The following is a 12,685-nucleotide window of genomic DNA, read 5'->3' on the forward strand; positions in this document are numbered from 1 at the left end:
ATTTACCTGTTCTCTCATCCATCCTTCCACTCACTGATCCATCCATCCTTTCTCTCATTATCCATCCATTCACCCTTTCATTCAAACATTCACTCTTTCACTAATCCATCCAGCCATACACCCATCCCTTCACTTACACACTTTTTCACATTAATTATAAGCTGAGCCTTTGTCTGCTGAGTTGCAGACAGAAGAGACCAATCAGGAGCTCTACCCCTGCTGTAGTTCCTAATGCAAGGGGTGGGGTGGGGGAGGGCTCAGATATTCCGAAAAAGCGGAAGTCATGAGTCATGCATGATGCACAGTGCCACTGTGACATGGTGCTGTTTCCAGGGCTTTTAGTGGGATGAAAAACTGGGTGGTCTCTCCAAAAGGGGTGTTCAATGTAATTAAGGGCGTGGCTTAAAAAAATGTAGCTAAAAATGTGTGCTTAGCATAGTGTGCTGCCTGACTTGTAATTTGCTTCTACTGTCATTGCATCCAGATATATAACACAGCATGTAGTGTTACACCTCCAAGCCAGAGCTATTGGCTTTGTCAATGGTTGCTAGTTGCATAAAATTTAAAAAAAAGCAGCAATCATGGCTTTATTGAATATAACAAAGCACTAATGAAAAATATTATTATACTGGAGAAAGAGGTTAATTTAGCCAATAGCCAACTCGAATGTTGGATAACCAACGGCTCTAGATGAGGTAGCTCCATGGAGCACACCAACCCCCAAGAGGCATAAAGCATCAGAACCCTGGTTTAATGAGACACTGTTGAAAGCAAAAAAAGAATGCAAGCAACAAGAACGAGTATGGCGCAAAGATTACAGTAATAAGGCCAAAGAGAACTATAAAAAGGAACTAAAAAAATACCATGCGCAAATAAAGAAAATGCGAGGCAATTTCTAGACCGAAAAAATTGAAAAGGCCAGTAATTCCTTGAAAGAAACGTTCGCCATACTGAAGTCTCTTAAAACGTGCGAAAACACCAACTATGATGCAGCGGCCACCACTGAGAGCTGCAACAACGCGGCAAAAGTCTTTGCTGACAAAGTGGCTAAAATCTATGATACCTTCCCTATGGAAGCACGGCTAGGGCTGAATACAACCAACAGGGAGGTCACCACATTTGGAGGGGAGACGCTTGACAAATCGAGGAGCTAGAAGATCTCAAATTGACAGCTAAAGGGATCAAATCAGGCTCCCCAATAGATCCAGCTCGTCCCGAGAGACTAATGCAGGGAGAGAATCTCATTATGCCACAAATTTCAGAGCTCATCAAATGCTCCTTTCAAACAGGAGAGGTTCCAATTAAAAGGAAGCAAGCGATCGTCCGGCCGCTAAAAAAAAAGCTGTCAGTCGACCAGGCAGTACTAGAAAATCTGCGCCCTATTTCATTACTACCATTTGTGGGAAAGATCGCGGAGAAGGTAACAAACAAACAATTAGTAGAAAATATTAATAAGAAAGACCTGCTGCACCCTTCTCAGTCGGGCTTCAGAACAGCACACTCGACTGAGACAGCACTACTCATGGCTACTGAAACTATGAGAAAATATGCCGACGAGGGGCAAATGGTCGCGCTGATCCTGCTGGACCTCAGCGCGGCGTTTGACACCGTCTCACATAAGATACTTCTCCAAAGATTAGAGGAATGCGGCATTAGGGGAAATGCACTGCGATGGAAGACATCCTTTCTATCTGCACGTAGTTTCCAAGTTGCTCAACAATCCTATCGATCAAAGAGCATCCCCCTATCCCAGGGCGTCCCACAGGGATCAATTTTGAGCCCGACCCTATTTAACTTGTATGTGGGACCACTGGCTGAGCGAGTGGATGAGAACAAGGTGTCTATTGTTTCATATGCTGATGACACACAGCTAATTGTGATGCTATCCCAAGATAGGGCACAAGCAGCAACCCGCTTCTCTGAGTGCCTTGAAGATGTTTCTATATGGATGTCAAACCATTGCCTAAAGCTCAAAGGGAACAAAGCGGAGGTGATGATCGTGGGAAAAACTCCCACCATTTGGTCATCAGCCTGGGACAAATACCAACAGCAAAAGTGGTAGTAAAAAACCTTGGAGTTTGGTTCGACTCCGAATTGAATTTCGACAGCCAAACTCGTAAGGTAGCAGGCAAATGCTATAGGACCATGAAAACCGTACGAAAGATTCTTGACTTCTTGCCATCAAATGCGAGGAAAACCATAGTTCACGCTGTGGTAACCCCGCAAATGTATTACGGCACTGTATTATACCTAGGGGCTTCCAAAAAAGGGCTGCCCAAATTGCAAACGGTACAGAACGCGGCTGCCCGCCTGGTAGTAAGCCTCCCGAGAAGAGCCGCTGCTAAGAAATCTTTGGCCAAATTACATTGGCTACCAATGGAAATAGAATTGTTTTCAAGGCAATGATCCACTGCCACCGCATTCTATCAAGGAAAGGCCCACGGTACCTGCAACCACTGTTAACACAGTATACACCAGGCCGGCTTTTTAAGATCACAAGGTAGGGCACTAGTGACTGTACCCAGAATTTTTAAAGTCAGAATGGGCACGGGTTCCTTTAGATATCTCTCGGCAAAGGCTTGGAACTCCCTATCAATGGATCTAAGAACAGAACAATGTGAATCTAGGTTTCGCAAACTACTGAAGACCTGGCTGTTCTCAACAACTCACCAAAATACAGCCACTGGGTCAGGTATGTAAATGTCGCCTATATCCTCTACGGAGAAACGTTAAGCACAGGGACACACCAGTGGTGTAACCATGCGCTCTACAAATGGCAAACTAAATTAAACTATTAAAAATGTGTCAGTTTTAAAAAGATGAGACAGTGAAAGACCCATAACCCTAGTTTTACCGCCTTCTTTTCATGAACTGGATTCTCACCTATGGGCGTTTTTGTTCATTTATTCCACTTGACTGAATGTCCTGCCCTAGACCGAGGAAGGAGGAGGCCACCACATGCAGTAAGAGGCCAGACTGGTCCATTGTCATTCTGTAAGTGGCAATCAGTCACAGACAGAATGACAATCGGCAGGGTTGGGCTGCTCTTTTGCTCAGAAGAGTGCATTGTGGCCCCATCAGGGAGCTGAGGCTTCTGGCAGGGGAGCAGGGATGTTCCCCAATGCCCAAAATTATGGACAAAAGGCATCCGTAAAAGGGATTGTCACGGACAACGGACATGAGATCCAAATTACGGACGGTCCGTGAAATTTGTGGACGGCTGGTCACCCTAATGGAGGGTGCGGTGGGGCTGGGGTTTGCAAGATGGAGACCATACGGCCCACCATCTTGTTTCCAGTGTCTGCATCGAGTGGGGGTCTCACGGTAGCTGTAGGCAGAGGGTGCGTGGCCACAACAACGTCCCGTTTAAGAACACAACAAGGTAGGGCTCAGTCTCTTTGCTCCTGCCCTCCTCACCCTATTTCCTGCCACCAGCCATTGCCATCCTGTGGTCTTTTCAGAGTCCCTTTAAGAGGGAAAGTCCTTTTGTTCCCCTCCTAGAAAGGAATTGGTGGCTCGTGCGCGTCCTCCGTGCCTGCATGGCGTCGACTCCCACGGCACTTTGCCAGGACTTGCGCTACAGCGCTATGGATGTGTTTTGGATAGCATTTCTGATATTAATAATTATATTCATGTTTGCATTTCTGGATATTTATTTGTGATCACTGCCCCATCCTGCTTTTTTTTTTTAATGCAGATTTATATAGCGCGAAATGGACCCTAAGGTATTGGAGCGTTTTACATGAGCACTGGTTACGTAACACAAGGACACATTCAGGCACGGGGAGATTAAGGGCCAGATGTAGGTAGCCCAATACCGGTCGGAAACGGCCGAAAATACCGATTTTCGTCCGTTTTCGACTGGTATTGGGCTATGGAGATGTAGGGGCTCAAAAAACATACAGATTCCGTAATTTTACCGAATCGGTAATTTTACCGAATCGGTAAAATTACAGAATCGGTAAATTTACCGATTCTGTAAATTTTACCGATTCTGTAAATTTACCAATCGGTAAAATTACCGAATCTGTATATTCAGATGTAGGTAGCACTTTGAACAGTGCTTCAGGCCTTTCAGGATTCGGTATTTACCATGTAATACAATTGCATGGTAAATACCGAATCCCTGTTTACATGCACATCTGTGCATGTACACCTGTGCCATGTGGCACACAGACATGCCCTAAGGGCATTTATGTGTGCCACATGCCGCACAAGCCAGTTACAGGGGTGCAACAGGGTGTCAAAGTGACACCCTGTCCCCCTTTGCAATTCGGTATTTTTACCGATTCAGTAAATACCGATTCGGTATTTGCTATTGAATCCTATGGGCTTCAAGGCCCATAGGATTCAATAGCAAATACCGATTCGGTAAAAAATACCAAATTATTACCTATATCTTATTTACCGGTTCATAAATACCGAATCGGTAAAATTCGGTATTTATGAATCGGTAAATGAGATTTACCTACATCTGGCCCTAAGTGATTTGCCCAGAATTACAGGATGTGGACGCTTTGCACAAGGGGAGGGGTTGGTTATAGCCAGGGCCACTGGAGTGATGCAATTGTGGGGCTGCGGTGTTTTTTGCATAATTACGGATTTGCTGCATTTGCCACATAATCCATTAGCTGCTGCGTAATCTGCAGATTTTACACCCAAAAATTGTTTCTAGCTCAAACGGGTCAAAAGCTATTCCAAATCATACCCTATAACTACAGGTGTGATGAAGGAATGCTACCAGACCTGTGGGGCGTGAACTCCACACTATCAAGGAATCCCAGGGTCTAATACGTTCTTCATTTGATTAACAAATAAATGTGCATCTTCTTTAGGGGAAACAGAAGTAATATGTCTCTATGTAATTTGGATCTGCAGTGGGGCAACATAGTTGCCTAAAGACTAACAATTGTTTATGCCAACAGGCAATGCACCCTTGAGGCTCAACTAATTAATTAAAATAATATATGCATACCGGCTACATGACTCTAATAGTACTGCCACGTTAACAAGAAAAAACTTTAATGAATCAAATACTTACAGGAGCAAAAAACAATGCTTGAACTGATTGTATGAATGGAATAGGCAGGGGAGTTGAGGGCGGGGCCCTAGACACTCCCCCCGACTTCTAGTTTACCGTCTGCCATGGTGTAACTAGAAGAAATGAGAATGGGAGCAGGTCAATTTCAGGCTGCCTCGCCGCGTGACTTCAGCTAGCGCGCGCGTCCATTCTCACCGGAAGCGGAACTAACATTGCCAGAGTGTATCCTTGGCAAAGGCTGCCGAAGGAGCGTGCGATTCATTAATTGCATACGGGCACGTGGTGGGAGTGGCCTCATTGGTGTAGTGTTGGGCCTTAGGTCCACATAGTGAGGAGTAACGGACACGGACACTAGGTAGTCTGGTGCAGTAACTGGTCCAAGGCACGTGCGCTTGGCCCCTTTTATTGACAGGGTCACCTGACAAGTGACGCCTGTGATGGGTGGGTGAATAGTGTAGGTTACATCACAGGCGGAACACTAGAACGTGTCCAGCCAGACACTACAATCGGGATGAACATATCTGTGTAGTGGCTGTCACTTTTACCAACTCGGTAAAACCTTCACTGGCCAGAAAGAACACACCTAGTAGCCCAAATCGCAGGGGAGCATGGAGGTTTCCACACCTCTCCAAACCCACTGCTAACCCTATAAAATAAAATTGCAATATGTTGGTTTACTAACCCTGAACAATAGCTATATGTTGGTTAAGTAATCCTGTATCATAGCTAGATGTTGCTTAACTAACCCTGCACAATACCTATATGTTGGTGAACTAACCCTGTACAATAGCTATAAGTTAAAAAAACGTACATCTGTATTTGTAAAGCGCAAACTACTCACCCTTACGGGTCTCAAGGCGCTGGAGGCTGACGTGGAAATTACGTGAGCTATTGCCCAGAGTCACATGGTGCTGAGCTGAGCTGGGGCTCGGAGCCGGGGATCAAACCAGGAGCCCTGTGGACCGAAGTCAGCTGCCCTGGCCGCTGCACCACACCATGTAGGTTAACTAACGCCGTAAACAGCTAGACGTTGGTTAACTAACACTTTACAATACCTATATGTTGGTTAAAAAACCCTGTACAATACCTATATGTTGGTTAACTAACCCTGTAAACAGCTAGATGTTGGTTGAATAACCCTGTACAATACATATATGTTGGTTAACTAACCCTGTAAACAGCTAGATGTTGGTTAAATAACCCTGTACAATACCTATATGTTGGTTAACTAACCCTGTAAACAGCTAGATGTTGGTTAAATAACCCTGTACAATTCCTACATGTTGGTTAATTAACCCTGTAAACAGCTATATGTTGGTTAATTAACCCTGTACAATACCTATATGTTGGCTAACTAACCCTGTAAACAGCTAGATGTTGGTTAAATAACCCTGTACAATACCTATATGTTGGTTAACTAACCCTGTAAACAGCTAGATGTTGGTTAAATAACCCTGTACAATACCTACATGTTGGTTAATTAACCCTATAAACAGCTATATGTTGGTTAATTAACCATGTACAATACCTATATATTGGTTAACTAATCCTGTAAACAGCTAGATATTGGTTAAATAACTCTGTACAATACCTATATGTTGGGTAACTAACCCTGTAAACAGCTAGATATTGGTTAAATAGTCCTGTACAATACCTATATGTTGGTTAATCAACCCTGTAAACAGCTAGATGTTGGTTAAATAACCCTGTACAATACCTACATGTTGGTGAACTAACCCTGTAAACAGCTATATGTTGGTTAACTAACCCTGTAAACAGCTATATGTTGGTTAACTAACCCTGTAAACAGCTATATGTTGGTTAACTAACCCTGTACAACAGCTAGATGTTGGTTAATTTTACATCTGGAGAAAGGAGACTGGAATAAAACAGAGGGACTAGATATCACCCCTCTGACTTGTCACTCAGCTGACCGCTCGCGGGGATGTACGGCATTACGACGCATACTTTTACAACGCGTGCCGTTACAACGCGGTTACCATGACTTGCGTTGGAGAGGGTGCGGACTTAGGAATTTTTTTATTTACTATTCCAACACCAGCCTACGTACAGTAGGGAAGGTGTTTGATAGTAAATTAAAAAATTCCTTGTCCTGCAGCGCCCTCCAGCGCAAGTCATGGTAACGACTTGCATTGAAAAGACCGCGTTGTAACGGCACGGCGGTGTAACAGCCGCGTCGTAAAGGCTGTTCAGCTGCCGGATTTCAGCAAACTGTCGCCCAGCCCACCCACGAGGCAGGCCATACCCTAGATGAGGTATTCACCAATAACCCTTACATTATGATTTCAGATGTGATCCCTCTTATCTAGACTGACCACTCAGCAGTCTGCTTCTCCATAAAAATCAAATCACCACTATCTCTAACCGGATTATTTTTTCCTATCTCTTCTAGAGATTGGAAAAACATCAATACTTCCCATCTTGCTTCTATGCTGACCGAGAGCATCATCACCACTGAACCTAATCCGTCACTAGCCTCCAGTAACTACCTCAACAGCTTAGACATGGCTCGTTCTAAACTAGCACCCCTGAAAACTTCCCAACGTAAAAGAAAGTCTCCTTCTGCCCCATGGTTATCAGAATCCCTATGTCTTCAGAGACAACACTGTAGAAATCTGGAAAGACACTGGCGCCGTTACTACAACCCCACAGATAAAATCTCATACAAAAGCGCCCTTTCCAAATATAAAGACCTCATCACGTCTGAAAAAACTATGTATTACACCTCCCAAATTAATCAGGCTAATAATTCCGCAAGAAAACTGTTTCAAGTGGTTAATCAACTCTCAAACCCCCCTGCTCCCCCTTCTGACCTATCTCAAACCCTCTGTCACTCCCTTGCAGATTTCTTTAAGGACAAAGTCACCTCTATCTTCAAAAATCTCCTTCAACTACCATAACCAATCAACCATCACCCACTAACGCTCCTTCCTTCTCTGTGTTTAAAGCAGTCACTGAGGAACAAGTCATTTGTTTAATTTGCAGCACCAAATCGGGTTCCCCCCTAGATCTTTGCCCTCCGGCCATTCTCAACCTTATTCCAGAAGCCATTTCCCCGGCTTTGACGAACATCTGTAACGCTATGTTCACTACCGGCTCATATCCCTCAGTTTGGAAAAAGGCTATCATTAAGCCACTCCTGAAAAAACTCACCCTTGACCCCTCCCTCCCATCCAGTTACAGACCCATTGCATGTCTCCCCTACCCAGCAAAAGTATTTGAAAAAGCTATGAATATGCAACTCTCTAAATTCATAGATGAAAACAATCTACTGGACAAAACCCAATTTGGGTTTAGGCAGGGACACGGAACCGAAACTGCTTTAATAAAAGCGGCAGATGAAATAAGAATGACATTGGACAAAGGAGGAGCGGCAGTATTAATACTGCTAGATCTTTCCGCAGCCTTCGGCACGGTCGATCATGCCATCCTGATCGACCATGTCTCAGCAATAGGCATTCAGAACAAGGCCAAAGAACTTCTTGCCTCCTTCCTGGCCAACCGCTCACAGGCAGTAAAAATGGGCCCTTTTATCTCACCCACCTTCTCTCTTCCTTGCGGAGTACCACAGGGCTCCTCGCTAAGTTCAACATATATGTTTCGGACTTAGCGAGGGTGATTAAGTCCTACGGCATTGCCCTCACGACCTATGCCGACGATACCCAATTGGTCCTATCCGTACACAATGATGGAGCGACAATCGCTGCAAACTTTCAAAAAGGAATGCTTGCAATCAGTTCCTGGATGTCATCAAACTGTCTTAAATTAAACTCTGATAAGACAGAGGTGATGACATTCAGGAAACTGGAACCTACCTGGTCCCCTCGATGGTGGCCAACTGAGATGGGACCTCCACCAGAACCAGTCACCAAGGTTCGTAACCTTGGAGTTATTTTTGATAACAGACTGACCTTTCACCATCATGTCAACCCCGTAGTCTCCACTTCCTTCTTCACTCTGAAGAAAATCAAAAAAATGCTTCCTTACCTTCCCATTTCAGCTGGCAAAACCCTAATCAGCACTCTGGTTTTTGGCAAAACAGACTACTGTAACGCCCTCCTTCTTAATGCCCAGGAAAAAGTTCTTAACAGGCTTCAGCTAGTACAGAACGCCTCAGCTAGAATCCTACTGGGCATTCCCAAATTCACCTCCAGCTCCCCGTATATCCAACAGCTTCACTGGCTCCCCGTTAGGAGCCGTACAAAATTCAAGGTATTGCCTATAAGGCCATCAACAACTTAGGCCCACAGTTCCTCAAGGAGGCCCTCTGCCTGCTACAAAACCTAAGAACACTTTGTTCCTCCTCAGCTCATCTGCTTAAAATCCAACGAACAAAAAAGGCCAACTGGGGTGACAGATGCTTCGTGATTTCCACAGCTAGACTCTGGAACGCACTCCCCCTCCCCATTAAAAAGGCCCCAACGCTCATCAGCTTCAGGAAGAAATTAAAAACCTGGCTTTTCCCATATTAAAATCTGCCATAGCTATCGTTCTGTTCACTGAGCGCCGAGACACCCCCGGGTAGTTGTGCGCTATAAAAATTGCACAAAACATAAACATAAACATAAAACATTCACTGCTCGCGATACGGTGGACATGTAGACGCCAACATATGGACAGCTTCAGTACCTTATTGTGACGTGGAATCATTAATGGTTGGTTCTCAGTATTTTCATGGAATGCTGATACTCCTGAAACTGGAGCATAAATAATACTTATTTATATGAGAAATTGATGTTTTCTGCTGCAATAGCACTCTCTCCCCTAGCAAGGCCTCCCACGTCTAGTTCTGTGCCAAGATTCCTGTAATACCTTTACTTGTTTTTACCTATGCTTAGTTATTACTTAGTTATTATTGTTTAGGGCTGCTTTCTTTTACAATTCCCTGTTGTGCGCATGTGCATTCAGGGTTGTCCATTTCATGGAACTCCGCTGTAACTAAACCCGGACTAAATCTGTGTGTAATCTAGATTCATTTCACATCACTCTTGTAATACAAAATTCCTGAAATTATTCTTTTACGCCAAATTGTGTAATTACACGCCGTGCTACAAACAACATGAATGACAGAATGCATGAGGCTGTTAACGTTACATTTGTTTTTTGTAATATTTCACTTAGTTATATGTGATTTCGCATAATTTTCAACATTTTATAATTAAGAAGCAAATTCCAGAAAAGACACACATCTCCCATTATAACACCCATTCAACAGAATTCAATTGGTTACACTGATACCACTTAATCACCTTCCTTAACACCTACCATAATCTGAAATACATCACGTGTGCATTATGAATACCCTTAGGGCCTGATTTTTATGTCGGGTAGAATTCTTTCCACCTGACTCTGACTCGGTCCTGGGACCGACCAACACCCAGTCGGCGGTCCCGACCACCTCATTAGGATGCGACCGTACACTGTTCAGTCTCATTCCTATATTTCAGTATTTGAGCATGCATTGCGGCAATGACCCAGCCGTAAAGCATGCCCCCATAGTGAAATGGGAAGTGTGGTTCATTCCTGCACCCCGTAGCAGGAACCTCAAGGTGCCTGCCCCAACGTGCAGCGATCAACAGGGGGGCGTTCAAACTAGGCTGTGCACTAAAAGGGGGCCCTGCTGTGTGCCCTCAAACATGCTTTCCAACATGGTTTTCTTGTCGGACACATCGGCGGAAAAGCCCGTCCTTGAGATTACTATTCGGCTTCCGACTGGCCGACCGGCTCTCCGAGCCCATCAGAACCCATCTGGAATGACCGGACGGCTTTCTTTCCAACCGCCTCCATCATGATGAGGCAGTTGGAAAGGAAACCGAGCGGCCCATTACGATGTGGACCGTAAAGGCTCCGACCGGAGGGCGCATCGTAATCGGCCCCTTAATGTCTTTTAAAGTGAAATTGATTCCTTCCATTTCCTTAGGTAAATTGGATCCAATTAAGTGCAACAAAACACAGTTCTATAATCCTTCCAGGAAACTGAAACTCAGCCAATAATTTAATCGCATGCGTGCGGGCGGAATTCCGCCCGTACGCTGAGATTTTCTAAAGCGCATGTTACGTGACGAGCTGGGCTCGTCATCAGCGTGCGAGGAGGCTACGCCATGACGAGCCCAGCTCGTCATCAGCGTAGAAGGGGTTAAAAAAATCTGCCTCCATTTTCAAGACACGTTAGAGTACGGTGGAATTATGGGAAATGTAGTTTCCGAGCGGATGCTGATGCAACCTGCTACGTCAAGCGATGCGAACCCCTTTGCAAGCAGCACAGATGCTTTAGGACCACTGCCAGCCTTTTCTTCCTCAGAGCACCTTTACCACAAGTGACCTTGAGTATTGTCATAGGCTCTGGAAGTAGGGTTGTGGGGTTGCTGCTAGATTTCTGGGGATGAAGGTAAAAGCAATAAGGATGCCTATAAAGTTTGTGAGGTTCAAAGACAGGTTGAATGCCAGGCTATGTCTGCTGACAAACAGTTGCTTATTTTTTTTAACAAGAAACCCGTTTATTTTTTACCTTTCTTTCTCTGACTGCAAAGTGAGAGAGGTTTGTATAATGAAGTAGGTGACAGTTTTGCTGGTGTGAAAGGAAAAACTGCAAGTTGTCATTTTTTCTAACACACAACAACATTTAAATACCTATAAATGATCTGCACAAATATTTCAGAATATTGCAGCAGTAAAGAAAGCACAAATGTAGCACTTGTTTGTATAATTCTGAAGTGTGATTTAAACAAAGATTTTAATTGGATCAAAACAAATCAAGACACTTTACTTGGTGATGCGAAATGACAAATACTCGAGCCCAGAATTCCGCACATTCTCATTTGTGTGCAAAGTAGTTTCATCAGTAAAACTGTTCGTCTTTGGAAATTCAGTACCCATTTCGATGGAGAATTTGAGGTCTGTAAATGACAGTGCGCCACCGCACCATGCTTTAGTAATATATTTGTGACAGTGTGCTCCAAAGTGCAACCCCAGCTGCGTACCACACCCTTACCACGTTCCTGCTGAATGGGCGTGGCTCATTTACTACTTACTACACTTGTTCTTTGTGTGATGCTTGGCCTTTTCACAATCCTTAGGACTTCAGTGATGCAGCATTGATAGCAGCACCCCCCACCCCGTAAATTGTTCCAACACCGCTGAGTATTGTGTTTGTGCACTGTCAGCGTGCTGGGAGTAAGCCTCAGTTCATGACACTGCAAAATAGATCCCCCTTTAACCTTTTCCGTGCTGATGACGGAACCGCTCCGTCATCAGCCGCGGTGGCGCTGTGCTGATAATGGAGCGGTTCCGTCATGGCCCGCCCGACGCGCCTGCGTTGCGCTTATTTCGCGCCTGCGCGGCACGTTCTATTAAGTGGGCGGGGCCATGACGGAACTGCTCTGTCATGAGCACAGCTCAACCGCAGCTGGTGACGGAGCGGTTTCATCACCAGCATGCGCCCGCCCCCCCCGCCCCTTTAGCGCTGCAGCGGAATAGCCGTCGCAGCGAAGGTGTTAACTTACCTCTGAAGTGGGGACTGAACCTGTTCTGGATCCCAAAAGTAAAACAGCTGGTGGTCCTTTTTGAAGCAGAGCTCACATCCACACATGGTTCCACTACAGATCCCACAAACAGTAGCAGACA

This window comes from Lissotriton helveticus, chromosome 5_1, assembly GCF_964261635.1.
Source record: "Lissotriton helveticus chromosome 5_1, aLisHel1.1, whole genome shotgun sequence".
NCBI classification, from domain to species: domain Eukaryota; kingdom Metazoa; phylum Chordata; class Amphibia; order Caudata; family Salamandridae; genus Lissotriton; species Lissotriton helveticus.